The sequence below is a fragment of the Dermochelys coriacea genome, chromosome 2, assembly GCF_009764565.3.
Source record: "Dermochelys coriacea isolate rDerCor1 chromosome 2, rDerCor1.pri.v4, whole genome shotgun sequence".
NCBI classification, from domain to species: domain Eukaryota; kingdom Metazoa; phylum Chordata; order Testudines; family Dermochelyidae; genus Dermochelys; species Dermochelys coriacea.
In genome coordinates, this window is record NC_050069.1 from 54343585 (window position 1) to 54363306 (window position 19722).

The 19722-nt window shown below is 41.8% G+C and overlaps 1 long non-coding RNA gene across 1 annotated transcript; it reads right to left on the reverse strand.

The window, feature by feature from the left end:
- Positions 1 to 439: 439 nt before the first annotated feature.
- On the reverse strand, positions 440 to 18656 carry LOC122458646. The gene is made up of 3 exons (XR_006278751.1): positions 18439 to 18656; positions 1583 to 1588; positions 440 to 450 (listed from the first exon to the last, which is right to left on the reverse strand). It is a non-coding gene; the product is annotated as an uncharacterized LOC122458646 (long non-coding RNA).
- Between the last annotated feature and the right edge of the window lie 1066 nt (positions 18657 to 19722).

Sequence of the window (19722 nt, forward strand, 5' to 3'; positions counted from 1 at the left end):
GGGAGGCAGTGACCATGAGTTGGTTGAGTTCAGGATCCTGACGCAGGGAAGAAAGGTAAGCAGCAGGATACGGACCCTGGACTTCAGGAAAGCAGACTTTGACTCCCTCAGGGAACGGATGGCCAGGATCCCCTGGGGGACTAACATGAAAGGGAAGGGAGTCCAGGAGAGCTGGCTGTATTTCAAGGAATCCCTGTTGAGGTTACAGGGACAAACCATCCCGATGAGTCGAAAGAATAGTAAATATGGCAGGCGACCAGCTTGGCTTAATGGTGAAATCCTAGCGGATCTTAAACATAAAAAAGAAGCTTACAAGAAGTGGAAGGTTGGACATATGACCAGGGAAGAGTATAAAAATATTGCTCGGGCATGTAGGAAAGATATCAGGAGGGCCAAATCGCACCTGGAGCTGCAGCTAGCAAGAGATGTCAAGAGTAACAAGAAGGGTTTCTTCAGGTATGTTGGCAACAAGAAGAAAGCCAAGGAAAGTGTGGGCCCCTTACTGAATGAGGGAGGCAAGCTAGTGACAGAGGATGTGGAAAAAGCTAATGTACTCAATGCTTTTTTTGCCTCTGTTTTCACTAACAAGGTCAGCTCCCAGACTGCTGTGCTGGGCAACACAAAATGGGGAAGAGATGGCCAGCCCTCTGTAGAGATAGAGGTGGTTAGGGACTATTTAGAAAAGCTGGACGTGCACAAGTCCATGGGGCCGGACGAATTACATCCGAGAGTGCTGAAGGAATTGGCGGCTGTGATTGCAGAGCCCTTGGCCATTATCTTTGAAAACTCGTGGCGAACGGGGGAAGTCCCGGATGACTGGAAAAAGGCTAATGTAGTGCCCATCTTTAAAAAAGGGAAGAAGGAGGATCCTGGGAACTACAGGCCGGTCAGCCTCACCTCAGTCCCTGGAAAAATCATGGAGCAGGTCCTCAAAGAATCAATCCTGAAGCACTTAGAGGAGAGGAAAGTGATCAGGAACAGTCAGCATGGATTCACCAAGGGAAGGTCATGCCTGACTAATCTAATCGCCTTTTATGATGAGATTACTGGTTCTGTGGATGAAGGGAAAGCAGTGGATGTATTGTTTCTTGACTTTAGCAAAGCTTTTGACACGGTCTCCCACAGCATTCTTGTCAGCAAGTTAAGGAAGTATGGGCTGGATGAATGCACTATAAGGTGGGTAGAAAGCTGGCTAGATTGTCGGGCTCAACGGGTAGTGATCAATGGCTCCATGTCTAGTTGGCAGCCGGTGTCAAGTGGAGTGCCCCAGGGGTCGGTCCTGGGGCCCGTTTTGTTCAATATCTTCATAAATGATCTGGAGGATGGTGTGGATTGCACTCTCAGCAAATTTGCGGATGATACTAAACTGGGAGGAGTGGTAGATACGCTGGAGGGGAGGGATAGGATACAGAAGGACCTAGACAAATTGGAGGATTGGGCCAAAAGAAATCTAATGAGGTTCAATAAGGATAAATGCAGGGTCCTGCACTTAGGATGGAAGAATCCAATGCACCGCTACAGACTAGGGACCGAATGGCTCGGCAGCAGTCCTGCGGAAAAGGACCTAGGGGTGACAGTGGACGAGAAGCTGGATATGAGTCAGCAGTGTGCCCTTGTTGCCAAGAAGGCCAATGGCATTTTGGGTTGTATAAGTAGGGGCATAGCGAGCAGATCGAGGGACGTGATCGTTCCCCTCTATTCGACACTGGTGAGGCCTCATCTGGAGTACTGTGTCCAGTTTTGGGCCCCACACTACAGGAAGGATGTGGATAAATTGGAAAGAGTACAACGAAGGGCAACAAAAATGATTAGGGGTCTAGAGCACATGACTTATGAGGAGAGGCTGAGGGAGCTGGGATTGTTTAGTCTGCAGAAGAGAAGAATGAGGGGGGATTTGATAGCTGCTTTCAACTACCTGAAAGGGGGTTTCAAAGAGGATGGCTCTAGACTGTTCTCAATGGTAGCAGATGACAGAACGAGGAGTAATGGTCTCAAGTTGCAATGGGGGAGGTTTAGATTGGATATTAGGAAAAACTTTTTCACTAAGAGGGTGGTGAAACACTGGAATGCGTTACCTAGGGAGGTGGTAGAATCTCCTTCCTTAGAGGTTTTTAAGGTCAGGCTTGACAAAGCCCTGGCTGGGATGATTTAACTGGGACTTGGTCCTGCTTTGAGCAGGGGGTTGGACTAGATGACCTTCTGGGGTCCCTTCCAACCCTGATATTCTATGATTCTATGATTCTATGATTCTATCCAGTCTGGCTGGATTAGTCAGCGGAGTTACTGCTTCCATTACTGTGGTGGCACAGTGCTGTAAGAAGTCTTTCTACTGTCGATGGATGGATTTTGCACCCATTCCAGCTATCTGCTGTGTGCTTCAACTGGGATAGTTTGTCCGTGAGCAGCTTTAGTCTCTGTGCCAGGGAAGATGGCAGCTGCATCACTAGCAGTATGGGAGCTTAGCTGTAAGAATTTAAATAGTTTCTGTCCTGGTTTAGCAATTGGAATAAAAGCTTAAATATTTTTTATTGAAGCAACATTCCGTTCTTTAATTTCTCATCTATTTGTTAAACCAGCCCTTTATTTTAACCACTGTGGAAACTTTACAATCTCATTCAGCAATGCCCCCATTCTGCCACTAACACAAATGAGTGAGATGACTAAAGAGGAACTATAGAAAAACAAATATAAACCCTACAGGCACAATTAAAAGATCACATAATGCACTATAGTTCACTATAAATCAGTGATTTAGATATTATTCTAATGGGAGCCATGTGCATGCAGCCCACGGCAGAATTTCACCCTGGCTTGGAAGGTTTAATTTAAGATCTTCTGAGTTTCAAACATTGTCAAGTTTATACATCCCATTGATAAAACTGGAAGAATCATCCATCTAACAAAGGACTGATATCATGTTTACATACTGTAAGCTGTTTTTCTGTGAAAGGAAATAGACTAATACAAATGCTGATACTTTTTTTAAAAAGCACAAACAGTGGGATAGGAGATCAAGTGGCTTGAATCAGGGATTTTGGTATGAAATCTCTCAGAAAAGATATTCTGCCTCTTTAATCCCTAAGAGTTTATCCATACAGTGCAATTTGACATGTACATGAAATAACTATAGATTGGACTTTTGACCTTCAAACATTAGAACAAGCAATTTTCCTTTATCAAGGATTAAAAGATAAAACCAAAATAGCCATTTATGGTGCTGGAGCACATCCTTGGATTTTTTTTAATAACCTCAGTCAGATTACAATATAATTATCTCAGAAATGTCAGCGCTTTCAGTGGTTTAGAGTTTCAAATGTGACATGATGGAACAAGTGAAACTTTAAAAGTTTACTGTATAAACCATACAACCTCTGCTTAAAAAAATGTAAATTTTTTTGTCTTAAAATAGAAATATTAAAAGTGGGACAAAACATTTTTTACCACTCACCCCAATCAGTGAGAGTTAAGAGGAGGTGAGGATTATGCAAATCACTGTTCTCCAGCTTGATTATATTCTAGATGAGATGTAAGATGCTCCTTCGACCAGGTTGTACAATAATGGCAGGTGATATCAAGTATCAATTGATATTTAATCTTCTCTATGTTATCAACTACAATGAGTCTCTGTGAGAAAACTTTCCATTCTTTAGATGTTCTTTGGTTTGCTTTCCGGGGGAAAAGGATTCCCGGATACCATGGCACAGGGTACCTTACAAATGGTAGTGTAAGGCCTTTCAAGGAAAGATCTTCTTTGTGGTGTGTGTGTACAGCTCCTAACATAATGGGGCCCTTGACTGGGCCCCTGGATGCTATTACATTACAAATAACAACAATGGTCATTAAGAGCTTCCATCAAACCTATGAGAAGTTATACATTAGCTTTATAGAGCCAAATGCTGAGATCCTAATTTATTTTAGTCAGTCCTTACTTCTGCAATCATTGAAGCTAATGGGTTTTTCCCTGAGTGAATAGCTCAGGATTTAGCCCACATAAATATATACAGTACCAAACAATGTAAAAGACTCCTCGTTTACCTTTAGTCTTGAAAACATATACTTGAAATTTTTCAAATCCTGCAAAAAGGTGAGAAACAGTTTGGTTCAGAGAGACACTAAAATACATTGTGCCTAGACAGCAGAGATGAATTTTCTTGGCTTGATTAAAATGTCATTTCCTACTCCGTGTCAGGGTTTGTATTAATTACCATCTCTGAACTCCAGGTGTCATTTATACTGCCAGCAGCAAATGAGACAAAGTAGGAAGAGTATCACTCATGAAGAAATAACCCTCCCAACAAGGGTGTGAGCAGAAATTTAAAAGTGACGGTTTTTGGAGGGGCATGTAAAACACATAAATGAAAGGTTTGCATGACCCCCTGCCCCCCACATATCTCAGGGCACCTCTGCCGGGGATGCCCAGCAGCATGGAGGCAGTGGCTCCCCCTGGCAGCAGCGCTCTTCCTGTCCCTACAGCCCAGGTAGGGAGGAAGCAGCAGGGTGGCTGGCGGCTGGCTGAGCTCCTCCCCAACCCCTACAGCTGCTGCTTCTCCTTCCCTGCTGCTGGAGTCCCTGAGCTTTTACCTGCTTTGCAGACCGCCCACTGAGGTGAGTCAGTGGCTGGAGGCAGAGGCACTCGTGGGACTCCAGGAGCAGGGAAGGAGAAGCGGCAGGCTGCAGCTACAGGGATGGGGGGAGAAGGAGCTCAGCCAGCAGCCAGCCGCGCTGCTGATTCCTCCCTCCCCACCCTGGGCTTCAGGAACACATGGAGATTTAGGGGTGTCCCCTGCTTGTCCCCCTTGCACATGCCCCTACCTCCCAAATAAGGCAATCATGACTGGACTAGCTTTATTATTGTTGTAGTGATTTCAGTGAGTGTACACTGACTGTTTAAAGGTCTTTGTAACCGGTCAGCATTAAATACATTATGGGCATAAGGTACATGTCAAAGGAAACCAATCACCATTTTACAGATGAAAGGAAGGTCATGGTGTGTTAACAGGAACAGATTTCTGGATTAGTTCATTTCCATTTCCTCTGCGGGGGAAACTGGGGGACAGCATACCTGCATTAAATGACAGTATGACAGCCCCCAGGGTACAAAGTGGACTGTTGAACTGCTGTGTCCCTTTAGCTCTCCAGTCCAGGGTGCCTTTTTCACTGCTTTGCTAGTGACAAGCAGCCTCTCCAGGCTCTGCTCGCTCACAGCCATTAGCATGTAAAGTCACTCCCAGCAAAGTTACATGAAATACATACAGGATGACACCCACAAATTCTTAGCCCCAGCCTTGCACCCCAAGAACTGTGCATCTTGTACTGTCCAGCACATTACTAAACAATGCAAGTGCATTAATAGTCCGTCATTTCATCAAATGAAATGATTATGCGCTAGAGTGCATAGAGATTCCCCCAAACACTTCAACCAAAACACACTGGTTTAGATAAGACAATAAAACAAGTTTATTAACTAGAGAAATATAGATTTTAAGTGATTATAAGTGATAAGGCATACAGATCAGAATTGATTACAAAAGAAATAAAAGATAAACTTCTAAGCTTTACCAAGCTCAGTAAGATTTGAAAAGAACAACTTTCTTACCCCACCAGATTCTGCAGGCAGTTCACAGTTCTTAGTTCACAGGTTGGATTTCCTTTCAGCCTCGGACCATTCCCCTTAGTTCAGTGTCCTTCAGATATTCATTGGTGTTATGAGCAGAGAGATGTAAAGTGAAGAGGAGAGGTGGTAAGAGGCCTTTTTTCCCTTTCTTATATTCTGACCCTTTGTACTGGAAAAGTCTCTGCTGGGTCCTGGGGTCAGGCAGTTCCATGGTGTATGTAAGCTGCCAACCGACCTTCAGATGAACTGAAAATTTCTTGTTTACAACTCCCCAGGTAATGGCTTTTTAGAATCTAGCTGGTGTGCCAGTGTCTTTCAGAAAATTATCTGTGGGTGATATCTAGAACTACAGTATATTTCAGTAACAATCATAAGTAAAATCTCATAGCTCCATATACAATGTTGATACACACATTTTAACAGGATAATAATGTTCAGTAGATTATGAGTTTTCAAATGATATTGCAAAAGGCATACTTTGTACAGAGTATGAGGAAGCTCCAGGTTGATGGCTGCCCAACTGAGGCCCTGATACATGGGTGCTGGGACTGAGGGGAAGCGGCCCAGGGAAGGAGTTGGAGGAGGGGCAGCAGATGGCTGCCAGATATAGGGTTACCGGGCCTTACACTATAGGGTGGGACCTGGAGTAGCGGTCAGGCCTGGGTCCCCCATCCCCACTTTGCCCCCAATTGCCACTGAGGGGAGTGGCCAGTGTATAGACTGCTGCCACTGAGACAAGCAGCTAGAACCTGGGCTGCAGATTGCCACTGAGGCAAGTGATCCTAGAGGTAGAGACAGAAGCGATGACAGGTGACACACCACCTGAGGAGGGTGCACTGGCAACCCCGAGCTAATTCCCAGGATGGCCAGGAGAAGGCACCATGGTGGTGATTCAAAAGCCTTCATTACAGTGTTATATGGGGTACAGTATGTTACAGACAGGAAATATTGAACTCTTTGCATTGATCAGGGAATGACATATTAATAATATTTGAATTAAGTTAATTGTAGATTTTAAGGCACTTTTTTCTTAGGATAATTGATTTTCTGTCATTGTTTCGAGTGAAATGTGCTTTGGTTATCATTTGCATTATGTGTGTTAAAGCAATCTACATATTAGTATGTTACATTTAATGTGCATTAATTATTTTCAAAACAAATGTCCTTTTTACATCGAAATTTTCAACATAAAAGGGTTTTCAGGAAAGGCTACATTTGAGATATTTCTATTTTTCCATTTGTTCCAGTATTGTTTTTATATTTCTATCAGAGTCTTGAAATTGTTCCGGATCTCAGTGTTTTCCACCTTCAAGCATCCTCAATGCAGCTGCAGGCTTCCGGGATGATTCTTTTCCAAAAAGACTCCTGGCAATGAGGCTGGGCCAATTTCTACCAGCAGAGAACTCCTCTCCTCTCCCCCCCCCACACTCAATTGTTCACATACCCTGCTGTAGATGCCTTGTTCTATGTTATCGTGCTGGAACTTGTTCAAAGTGTCTCCAGGAAAGGAATCTGTCTGCTACAGCATGACTCACCCATTCCATCTCCCGCTTTTCTTCACTGCTGCACTTGCTAACGACAGTGATTTCTGTTTCATTTGTGCTGTAATCACTGGTTTTTGAACTACTTCCCGACACCATTACTCCCAAGCAAACAAAGCCAATATATATCGGGAGCGAGTGTGCCAGCACTGTCATCATCAATAGCCAATGTATTGAAATGGAGAATTCAGTCCCCACTGTGACAAATACTGTGTCAAAGCAACTTTCAAAATCAGATTTCAGAGTAGCAGCCCCGTTAGTCTGTATTCGCAAAAAGAAAAGGAGTACTTGTGGCACCTTAGAAACTAACTAAGTTATTTGAGCATAAGCTTTCGTGAGCTGCAGCTCAAATAAATTTGTTAGTCTCTAAGGTGCCACAAGTACTCCTTTTCTTTTTTCAAAATCAGAATTAGTGATAACTAGCAAGCTGTCACTTTCTGCACCAGCTTGAGTTTTCTGAATAGGTTGAAGGGTTAGCTCTGTGTAGAGCACACCATAATAATCTAACTCAATGTGACAAAGCCATTGGTGACAGCAGCTGAACAAATGGTTGCAACCTTCTGATCAGATACAAGTGAGAAATACCTTCCTGGTCACTGCTGCAATACGATCAGCTAATAGCAGTTGGGGATCTACAAACATTATGAACATGAGAAGAGCCTCCTTCAGCTGGTATAAATCATAATGTTCCTCATGAACAATCCTGATGAACTGTTTCTTAGTGTATCTATTCTGGAAGAAGGGAAAGTTACATCCACAATTCACTAAGTATCCAACAACCAAAGTATCAAAATGCCTTATGAACTTCCTTGGAATGCTGATATCCTGCATCTACCTGATGGCATAGGTAAGATTCCATGAGTTCCTTTCAAGCCTTTATTCTGTCTCTACATCTCAGAATGACATCAAACTTAGAAAACAGGGTGGCAGTTCTGAAGGAAGGGGGCCACATCACTTAAGTAGGGGTTTAAGGAAACACATCTCCAGCACATTCTGAGCATGATAGGTAATAGAACATTAATAGCAAATATCAATCAATAGGGAGGAACCAACTCCACAAGGATGGAGTTTGCTTTATGTCATGTGGAGAGAAAAACAAATTATAATTCTTATAACTCTTCAAAGAAAGAGAAAAGCAGCAGAACAGAGAAACTAATAGTAGAACAGACTAAATAGAGTGGAATCTCAGCCAAAATGCTTTCCTAATAATAACTCATCTCTTTGGGATGGACTTGTTCCTATCTCAAGGTACCTATCTTGTTCCTATCTCAAGGTTCCTATCTCAAGAAAGTTCAGCGCTTCTGCTACAGTTTCTAAATAAGATGTCTCAAAATTCTGGGCTCCTAAAATGTACCAAGTTCTTAAAATTGCTTACCATCCCTGGGATGAAAAAAGAAAAGGAGTACTTGTGGCACCTTAGAGACTAACAGATTTATTCGAGCATAAGCTTTCATGAGCTACAGCTCACTTCATCGGATGCCTGTAGAGGATGTTGATCAGGTGGTTCCGCAGTTTCTTTGAGAGTGTGTGGCACAAGCTGTCACCATAGTCTATGTGGTATGTAGATTGTAATGGATTTATTACCTTCAGTCCTTTCGGTATGATGTCCATCTGTTTGCATTTGGAGAGGAAGATGATGTCTGTCTGTATCTGTACGATTTTTTTCATGAAGTTGATAGATTTCCACTCTATACGGCTAAATTCAGTGCCTTGCATAATGACAAGGTTTCAGAGTAGCAGCCGTGTTAGTCTGTATTCGCAAAAAGAAAAGGAGTACTTGTGGCACCTTAGAGACTAACAAATTTATTAGAGCATAAGCTTTCGTGAGCTACAGCTCACTTCATCGGATGCATTTGGTGGAAAAAACAGAGGGGAGATTGATATACACACAGAGAGAACATGAAACAATGGGTTTATCATACACACTGTAAGGTGCCACAAGTACTCCTTTTCTTACTGTAAGGAGAGTGATCACTTAAGATAAGCCATCACCAGCAGCGGGGGCGGGGAAAGGAGGAAAACCTTTCATGGTGACAAGCAAGGTAGGCTATTTCCAGCAGTTAACAAGAATATCTGAGGAACGGTGGGGGGGGGGGGAGAAATAACATGGGGAAATAGTTTTACTTTGTGTAATGACTCATCCATTCCCAGTCTCTATTCAAGCCTAAGTTAATTGTATCCAGTTTGCAAATTAATTCCAATTCAGCAGTCTCTCGTTGGAGTCTGTTTTTGAAGCTTTTTTGTTGAAGGATAGCCACTCTTAGGTCTGTAATCGAGTGACCAGAGAGATTGAAGTGTTCTCCAACTGGTTTTTGAATGTTATAATTCTTGACGTCTGATTTGTGTCCATTCATTCTTTTACATAGAGACTGTCCAGTTTGGCCAATGTACATGGCAGAGGGGCATTGCTGGCACATGATGGCATATATCACATTGGTAGATGCGCACGTGAACGAGCCTCTGATAGTGTGGCTGATGTGATTAGGCCCTATGATGGTATCCCCTGAATAGATATGTGGACAGAGTTGGCAACTGGCTTTGTTGCAAGGATAGGTTCCTGGGTTAGTGGTTCTGTTGTGTGGTGTGTGGTTGCTGGTGAGTATTTGCTTCAGATTGGGGGGCTGTCTGTAAGCAAGGACTGGCCTGTCTCCCAAGATCTGTGAGAGTGATGGGTCGTCCTTCAGGATAGGTGTAGATCCTTGATGATGCGTTGGAGAGGTTTTAGTTGGGGGCTGAAGGTGATGGCTAGTGGCTTTCTGTTATTTTCTTTGTTGGGCCTGTCCTGTAGTAGGTGACTTCAGAGGCTCGTTCACCTGCGCATCTACCAATGTGATATATGCCATCATGTGCCAGCAATGCCCCTCTGCCATGTACATTGGCCAAACTGGACAGTCTCTACGTAAAAGAATGAATGGACACAAATCAGACGTCAAGAATTATAACATTCAAAAACCAGTTGGAGAACACTTCAATCTCTCTGGTCACTCGATTACAGACCTAAGAGTGGCTATCCTTCAACAAAAAAGCTTCAAAAACAGACTCCAACGAGAGACTGCTGAATTGGAATTAATTTGCAAACTGGATACAATTAACTTAGGCTTGAATAGAGACTGGGAATGGATGAGTCATTACACAAAGTAAAACTATTTCCCCATGGTATTTCTCCCCCCCACCCCACCCCACGCCACCCCCCACTGTTCCTCAGATATTCTTGTTAACTGCTGGAAATAGCCTACCTTGCTTGTCACCATGAAAGGTTTTCCTCCTTTCCCCCCCCCCCCGCTGCTGGTGATGGCTTATCTTAAGTGATCACTCTCCTTACAGTGTGTATGACAAACCCATTGTTTCATGTTCTCTGTTTGTGTGTATATCAATCTCCCCTCTGTTTTTTCCACCAAATGCATCCGATGAAGTGAGCTGTAGCTCACGAAAGCTTATGCTCTAATAAATTTGTTAGTCTCTAAGGTGCCACAAGTACTCCTTTTCTTTTTGCGAATACAGACTAACATGGCTGCTACTCTGAAACCAAAAATTTATTGTTACCTAATAATTTTGTGAACCACAGAAAAGGATAAGGTTCCATTTGGACTGAGAGGCAAACAAAGGTTTGCGTCCGATCATATTTAAACTACAAAAGTTTGTCCAATCCTAATAGAAAGGTAGTCAGATATACAATATCAAGTGCAGATAGCACTAAATCCAGGTGAATTACATACTAGAATTTTGAAGAAAGAAGCAAAGGGTGCAGAGAAAAACCTTTTGGCAAAGATTTGTCAATAGTTCACTAAAGAATAAGGAAATATCACTGAATAGCTAAGCATGGATCAAAGGAAAATCATGCAAACTACTGTATATACACTACTGTTTGCCTGACCTCCTGTGTGGGAATATGCAGAGTAAGAAAGAGAACACACTATTTAGAAAAGGAAAATGAAGCAATAAACAGTGGGCATGAATTTCTGAAGGTAAAAACATAACTGAAAAATTCCCTATAGTTCTTTGTGCATAAATATGTAACGGGGAGACAAAAGAAGATATTTATTTGGATTTCAGGAAAGCTTCTGCCATGCAACAAATAGGTTTACCAAGTCAGCGAGTACAATATAAGAAGAGAGCTATTAGAATTGATTAAGAAATTGATTCAAGAACAGGAAACAGACATCATTTTAAGAGGCAGTGGTTCAGGGTTCAGAGTAATATATGGGTTTCCACAGGGGTCAGTGCTAGGCCATCTCTCCCTCCTTATCAGGTATATAAATGATCTTTTGGAGGCTATTCTTTCTGAACAGATACATTTTGCTGATGGCAATGCAGTCTCGCCAAATGTAAAGTTGTGAGGTTATGAACTAAATATAACCATAAAGCATAGAGTAGCCTATATTTAAAAGGTAAGCTATGTTCCAGCTCCCAGAGAACTAAGCTAATCTGAAATGTATTTCCCTGTCAAACTTGTTTAGAAAGGTTTTGTTTTATTAAAGGCTATTGCTTTTCAAAACATTAGAAAACTTAAAAAAAATGCACAAAGCCAAATCCTATGGTTGTCACACATTGAACTAGACTGATTTTTATCCAACACTATACAAAAAACTAATTAAATTCAATTTCAATAAAGGTAATGGAGTACAGTTAACCTGTTCCACTGTCACTACAGGCTTTGGTGGCATGTTTGAATAGTACCATAAATCATTTGAGGCCAGAGAGCAAAAACTGATAAAGTGAATTTCTTCCTGAGATAAGACAAGATGAGAAAAGGTCCAGTAGTACAGGACAATAATGGAAGATTTTTGAAAGCTTCATTCAAGCTCCTTCCCACTAGACAATACCCTATTAAGAGTTTAATTAGACTGCAGTATTCATAACTCCTTTTTCCCAGTTTAGCAGGCTTTCTTATGGATTTCTTATGACCTTGGATGCTTTTTAAGTAGCCAATAATGGGTGTTCGAAAACCCAGGGTAGCTATAGTTTAGTTGGTTTTAATAGCTACTCCCAACTTGCCAGAAGCCAAAACTGAATTGCTGCTCAAATCTGGGTGTAAGGAGCAAGAATGGCAATGGGCTGCAGATCCAGCAGCCATAGGGGGACAGGTCCAAAGCTGTGGGACCAATGAGAATACTTGACTGTAGGAATTTCTTCCACTCTGTACTGGCTATAGTGGGAATTGTTTCTAAGCCCTGTTTAAGCATATTCAATCTGTCTGTTCTAGTAGGAACAAGTTTATTTCAAGAATGGTATCTGAAATTAATCCAAGAGTTTATTTTAGCAGTATTTGTTGGAATGTTATGTTCTGTAAGATTGTTTTTTTCCCCCTCCTGTGTGCTATTTCTGGAGACCCACAATTTATATATAGGAGTTACATATACTGTCTGCCACTAAACAGATGGGACATTTCTGGGATTGAAAACCCAAATACCATGTAGCATAATGGATATTGCTATCTACATTATATTTCAAAGATGTTTCATTCAATTCCTGATTGTGTTGCATTTTCTCCCCATTTTCTGAAAGGTATAAAAAGGGTGAAATGAATATTTAGAGTATTGCCAAAGGGGCTTACCCAGTGTGACTAATGGGATGAAGTTGGACAAGAGAAAATTTAGGCCAGTTATAAGGAAAAATTCTTAGGAGTGATGTCTGATAGACTGTGACATGGCTTCCCCAATATCTATCACAAGTGGCAAAAAGCCCCATCAGATGAGTCCCTTAATAATAGGCAAAGCACTAGAGAGCCCACGGTAGGACATAATTCCTTACCATGTGGGGATGGACAGGATGATCTAATAGTTCTTTCCCATCTCTAATTTCTGTTCTATGACATTTTAAAAATGATTGGGGCAGAATTGTGGTTGGCACCTGGAAACAGGTGTAATATCCCCCTCTTCCCCTGCAAAAGGACTGTACTCATTTCGTCACTCCATTCAGGCAACAAAAGTCTGTGTGAGGCCAGCTCCATCCATCTCTCTCTTATGCATTCTACTTCCAGTAGAGTAAGAATTTGCTAACAGAAGCCAATTCTCAATTATGAACTTCTCTTTTTAATTTGAATTAATTGCTTGAACAATTATCTCATAAGGGTCACTTAAGGAAAGGCAAATTAGCTCTAATTTTGTGTTTTAGGAGAATTTATGCAATGAAAAGTTTACGCAGGGTAATAGATTTGCTGTATACTGTAAATATTCTACCACAAGGAATCATCTGGTTGCATAGATTATGCGGGCATGCTATAGCATAGGGAACAGAATGAAATGCCTATTAACTTTAAAATGATAGGAAAGGTAATGGCAAGAATTCCATGTCATATTACTGTGATGATTAGTATCTTTACTTAAATAATCTTGAATAACCAAACTACTCTGAGCAACTAGTCTTATTATTTAACATAGTCACATATTGATAAATAATAGCTTCCTCCTCTTTACAAAATACAATTTGGAAACATTATCTTTGGTATCAGCTAATGTGAAACATAATTATTTTTGATAATCCAAACTCATTCTCTTGGGGGTGGGGAGGGTTGGAAGGGGGAATTCAAAAGAATGATTGGCAATTTTGAATAAAAGGGTCAAATTCTGTCCGCCTCACTCCCATTGATAGTACTTTATAATTAATCCTAATAATTAATGGGATTATTTGTGTAGTAAAGTACTCATTGTGAGTAAGTGTTTCATCATCTAGTCCATTTGTATTCAACTTCTGATTGTCTAAATTATTAGTGAAAGTATCAACAGCTGTCAATTCCATATAACCATTCCAATTGTAACACCATCACTAACAGGAATGAGCATTAATGTATAACCAATGCTTTTGGGGCACTGTATCAATTTGAATGAGAAAAGAAAATCTCATTGGAAATTTTGAATATATAAGGAATGCAGGATCAGTGTTGCCAAAATGAGTCTTTGGAAAAGACACTAAAGAATTCACATGTACACTCACAAAGTGAAACAACTATTAGGAACATTGTATGCTTCTGTTTCTGGTACCCAAGCACTTGAGAGATGAAACATAAAAATATTTGCTTTCCAAAATGGTAATGACAAATTCATATCCCCCCAGAAAGAGCTACTAAAGTTCATAAGCATTGATGCACACATCTAATTGCTATACATCTTTAAAGACACTTTGTGGTGGGGCGGCTCCCCACACTGGCAGAAGAAGGGTTAAAGCAGCCTTGAGGAGGCTGCGCAGAAACCAGCGAACTGGAAGAGGGCTTATTGAGCCAGCCAATAGGGAGAAGGCTTAATGGAGCAGCCAATCAGGGCCAAGCTGGCCTATATAAGAAGGGCTGCTGAGTAGAACTATTTCACATTTGGGGACAATGTATACCTTTAAATCAGCGGCACTGCGATGAGTACCCGCATGGCCCCACAGTATGCCAACATTTTTATGGCTGACTTAGAACAACGCTTCCTCAGCTCTCATCCCCTAATGCCCCTACTCTACTTGCACTACATTGATGACATCTTTATCATCTGGACCCATGGAAAAGAAGCCCTTGAGGAATTCCACCATGATTTCAACAATTTCCATCCCACCATCAACCTCAGCCTGGACCAGTCCACACAAGAGATCCACTTCCTAGACACTACGGTGTTAATAAGCGATGGTCACATAAACACCACCCTATATCGGAAACCTACTGACCGTTATTCCTACCTACATGCCTCTAGCTTTCATCCAGATCATACCACACGATCCATTGTCTACAGCCAAGCTCTACGATATAACCGCATTTGCTCCAACCCCTCAGACAGAGACAAACACCTACAAGATCTCTATCATGCATTCCTACAACTACAATACCCACCTGCTGAAGTGAAGAAACAGATTGACAGAGCCAGAAGAGTACCCAGAAGTCAGCTACCACAGGACAGGCCCAACAAAGAAAATAACAGAACGCCACTAGCCATCACCTTCAGCCCCCAACTAAAACCTCTCCAACGCATCATCAAGGATCTACAACCTATCCTGAAGGATGACCCATCACTCTCACAGATCTTGGGAGACAGGCCAGTCCTTGCTTACAGACAGCCCCCCAATCTGAAGCAAATACTCACCAGCAACCACACACCACACAACAGAACCACTAACCCAGGAACCTATCCTTGCAACAAAGCCCGTTGCCAACTCTGTCCACATATCTATTCAGGGGATACCATCATAGGGCCCAATCACATCAGCCACACTATCAGAGGCTCGTTCACCTGCGCATCTACCAATGTGATATATGCCATCATGTGCCAGCAATGCCCCTCTGCCATGTACATTGGCCAAACTGGACAGTTTCTATGTAAAAGAATGAATGGACACAAATCAGACGTCAAGAATTATAACATTCAAAAACCAGTTGGAGAACACTTCAATCTCTCTGGTCACTCGATTACAGACCTAAGAGTGGCTATCCTTCAACAAAAAAGCTTCAAAAACAGACTCCAACGAGAGACTGCTGAATTGGAATTAATTTGCAAACTGGATACAATTAACTTAGGCTTGAATAGAGACTGGGAATGGATGAGTCATTACACAAAGTAAAACTATTTCCCCATGGTATTTCTCCCCCCCCCACCCCCCACTGTTCCTCAGATATTCCTGTTAACTGCTGGAAATAGCCTACCTTGCTTGTCACCATGAAAGGTTTTCCTCCTTTCCCCGCCCCCGCTTCTGGTGATGGCTTATCTTAAGTGATCACTCTCCTTACAGTGTGTGTGATAAACCCATTGTTTCATGTTCTCTGTGTGTGTATATAAATCTCCCCTTTGTTTTTTCCACCAAATGCATCCGATGAAGTGAGCTGTAGCTCACGAAAGCTTATGCTCTAATAAATTTGTTAGTCTCTAAGGTGCCACAAGTACTCCTTTTCTTTTTGAGTAGAACAGAGGTAGTCTCTCCTGGGAGGCAAAGGGAGGAGGACTGGCTGCCCTGTAGGAGGGTTGAGAAAGACAGTACCATGGACAGAGCAGTGCCCGGTGGAGTCAGGGGAGCAAGAGGGAGCTCCAGCCTGATGGCTGTCAGACTGAGGCCCTGTTACAAGGGCAGAGAAGGTGCTAGGGCTGTGGGGAAGTGGCCCAGGGAAACAGATGGCAGAGTAGGAGGAGGGGCACTACGTGGCTGCTGGCTATATGGTCCCTGGCCTGGGACCCAGAGTGGCAGGCAGGCCTGGGCCTCCCCCTTCTTTACCCTCTCCACTTGCCACTGAGGGGAATGGTCAGTGCATGGACTGCAGTTTGCCACCGAGGCAAATGGCTGGACTGAGGACTGTCAGGTCCTCTGGAAGGTAGGGGAAAGCTGAGGGGAGCTGGATCCAGAAGAGGATCCTGCGGTCCGGGGAGCGACATGAGGTAGAGGCAAGAGTGACAACATGCAAGACACCACTAGATAAGGGTTCTCTGGTGAAATGAGAGCTAATTCACAGGACAGCCAGCAGGAGGCACCACGGTGGTGAGTCATGCCCCTTTACACACTTTAAGATATAAAGATATTACAAGTGCAGGTTCCACCATTACTTCACAGTGAATGAAAAGGGAAATTAGCTGAACATCAATGGACATTTTCCCTATTATGATCACAATAATATGCCTTCTGAAGATTCACAGAAAGGAAAAGAAAAAAACCCTGTCATTGTTGACACCAAATAGGAAGTCTGCTTGTGTCCAGGTTTGAAAAGTTATTCAAGAACAATGTATTCATATGAGACCAGGTTTCTTTTAATCAGCCTTCAAACTCAGGATGGAAATTCATGGGAGGAGAGGAAGAAAGATCATCCACAACTCTCGATACAGCTAAACAATCACTGTCTGGGATGATGTTTGTCCATGGTTCCTGAAGAGACTTCTGTAGAGCAGAGCCCTTCCCCTCTTTTTTTTTGGCCTTAGAAATGCACAAGATTGCACCAAATGGAAAACTTTTTGCAAATAAATGCCCAAAGAAGGATATCCCACAATCTCCTAAAAGCACCCTCTCTCTCTCTCTCTTACACACACATTCTGCGAAGCATGCTTTTTGAGTACCTCTTGTAATGTTGCCAAGGACAACAGAATCAACAATGAGCTGAAGAATAAATGCTTGTCGCTTAATTTAGAGCTGGACACAGCTCTAATTTATAAAGTGCATTTGTCCAAGAATTTAGAAAAATTACAAAACATGTGTGGTTGGACTGATTCCTGATTCTTTTTCTAGTCTCTCTGCCTGCTTTTGGTCTCCCTCTCAGGGAATATCTACATTGCAGTTAGACACCCATGGCAGGCCCGTGCCAGCTGGTTCCCAGGGCTCAGGCTGTGGGGCTTTTTAATTGCTGTGTAGATATTATGGCTCAGGCGGAAGCCAGAGCTCTGGGAGCCCTCCCACGCATCTGATACACACATGTGCACACAGCTCTCCACCATCTTATGAACCAGTACATTTCGCAAAACATGAGCTTCCATTTTAGTTATTTCCCACATATGGAAGTGGGCAGAGCAAATGAACCAATGTAACTTTCTTAGCACTGGGGTCTGATCTAGATGCTGTCTTATTTTTGTGAAATGCCCAGTAAAGTCAAAGAATGTATGGTGAGGCTGCAGGATTAGGCCCACTTTTTAAAAAAAGACTGTTGCTGTAAGACTACTTCATTGTTAGTGCTCAAAGGAGAAAAAAAATGGTGTGACGAGAACACTGCTTCTTACCAGTGATAATTAACAATTTCCTTAAAGGCTGAAATGTATTTTCGATCGAGAAATTAATTTAGAAGTATGTTGCATTTGAAAATCAGAATGATTTATCCCATGATCTTCCCATGGAATCATAAGGTACAATTTTCAAAAGCACCTACGTGACTTAAAAGACAAATCCACATTCTTAAAAGTGACTTATGCCCAGATCCTTAAAGGTATTTAGGCACCTTACTCCTATTGATTTCAAGGAGAGTTATAGAACCTAAATACCTTTGAAGATCTAGGCCTTAGGGCCAGATTTACAAAAAGTATTTAGGCACCTAATGGTGCAGAGAAGCGCCTGGTGGGATTTACACACGTGCCTAGTGAATTATGTGCTTAGCTGCCATTGACTTTCAGTGGGAACTAGCCATCTAATCTGCTCAGGCACTTGTGTAAATCCTATCAGCTTTCTCTCTGCACCTTTAGTTGCCTAGCTACCTTTGTAAATCCAGGATTTAGAGGTTTTTTAAATTTTTACCTTTGGTGCTTACAGAATCAGAGCTTAGTTTGAAAAGGGCTGCTCTAGACCTTATATTGACTAGGCTTACAAAGATTAGATTTTTTTTTATAGATAAATGTCAGTTTCACCCTACACAAGCAAACTGATGAAACAATATTTCCATCAAAAATAACTGAAATTTGCAAATAGACAAAGTAAGAAAAATGCTCCTTGAGTACCTAGTAGAGTTTGATTTAAGGCTATTTACTTTGTCAAAATCACATGTCAAAATATACTATTTGTGTTTTAAAAGTTGGAAAGCTTTACCTTTTTGAATCTCCACCTACTGTCAGAATAATTAAATAATTATCGTCTGATGCCTTCATAATTTCCCACAACTGTGAAAATTTAAGTCAATAAAAATGAAAAATGCTTAAAAAAACATTGATATTATTAATCAAAACTATTTACAAAAATCTAATTCTGCCAAGCCTAATTATTGCTTTTGAGATGTACATGTAAAGTAGATATTTAATTCCTAGTTGTTTTGGTTGAAATCCTAAACGTTTTCAGCCTGAGAACTTGTACATAACATAAGAATGGCCATACTGAGTCAGACGAATGGTCCATCTAGCCCAGTATCCTAGGTTCTGACAGGTTTCAGAGAGGTAGCCGTGTTAGTCTGTATCAGCAAAAAGAACAAGGAGTACTTGTGGCACCTTAGAGACTAACAAATTTATCTGAGCATAAGGTTTCGTGGGCTAAAACTCACTTCATCGGATGCATGCAGTGGAAAATACAGTAGGAAGATATAGATATATATAGATATATATATACATATACACACACACACAGAGAACATGAATAAATAGGTGTTGCCATACCCACTATAACGAGAGTGACAGTGGTTGCTACCAGATGCATCAGGGGGAATGAACAGAACAGAGCAATTATTGGGTAATTCATCCCCTGTCATCCAGTCCCACCTTCTGACAGTCAGATTTAGGGATATCCAGAGCAAGAACTTTTCTAATTCTTTGTTGAACCCAGTTGTACTTTTCGCATTCACCACATGCCCTGGTAGCAAGTACCACAGGCTGACAATGTGTTGTGTGAAGTACTGCCTTATGTTAGTTTTAAACTTGCTGCCTATTAACTTCTTTGGGTGACCCTTGGTCTTTGTGTTATGTGAAGGGGTAAATATGCACTTTCTTCACACCATTCATGATTTTATAGACCTCCATCATAGCTTCCCCTTAGTCATCTCTTTTCTAAAATGAGCAGTCCCAATCCTTTTAATCTCTCTTCATATGGAAGCTGTTCCATAACCCTAAGCATTTTTGTTGCCCTTCTCTTTACTTTGTCCAAATCTAAAACATCTTTTTTGAGATGGGGCGACCAAAACTTCACACAGTATTCAAAGCGTGGGCATATCATAGA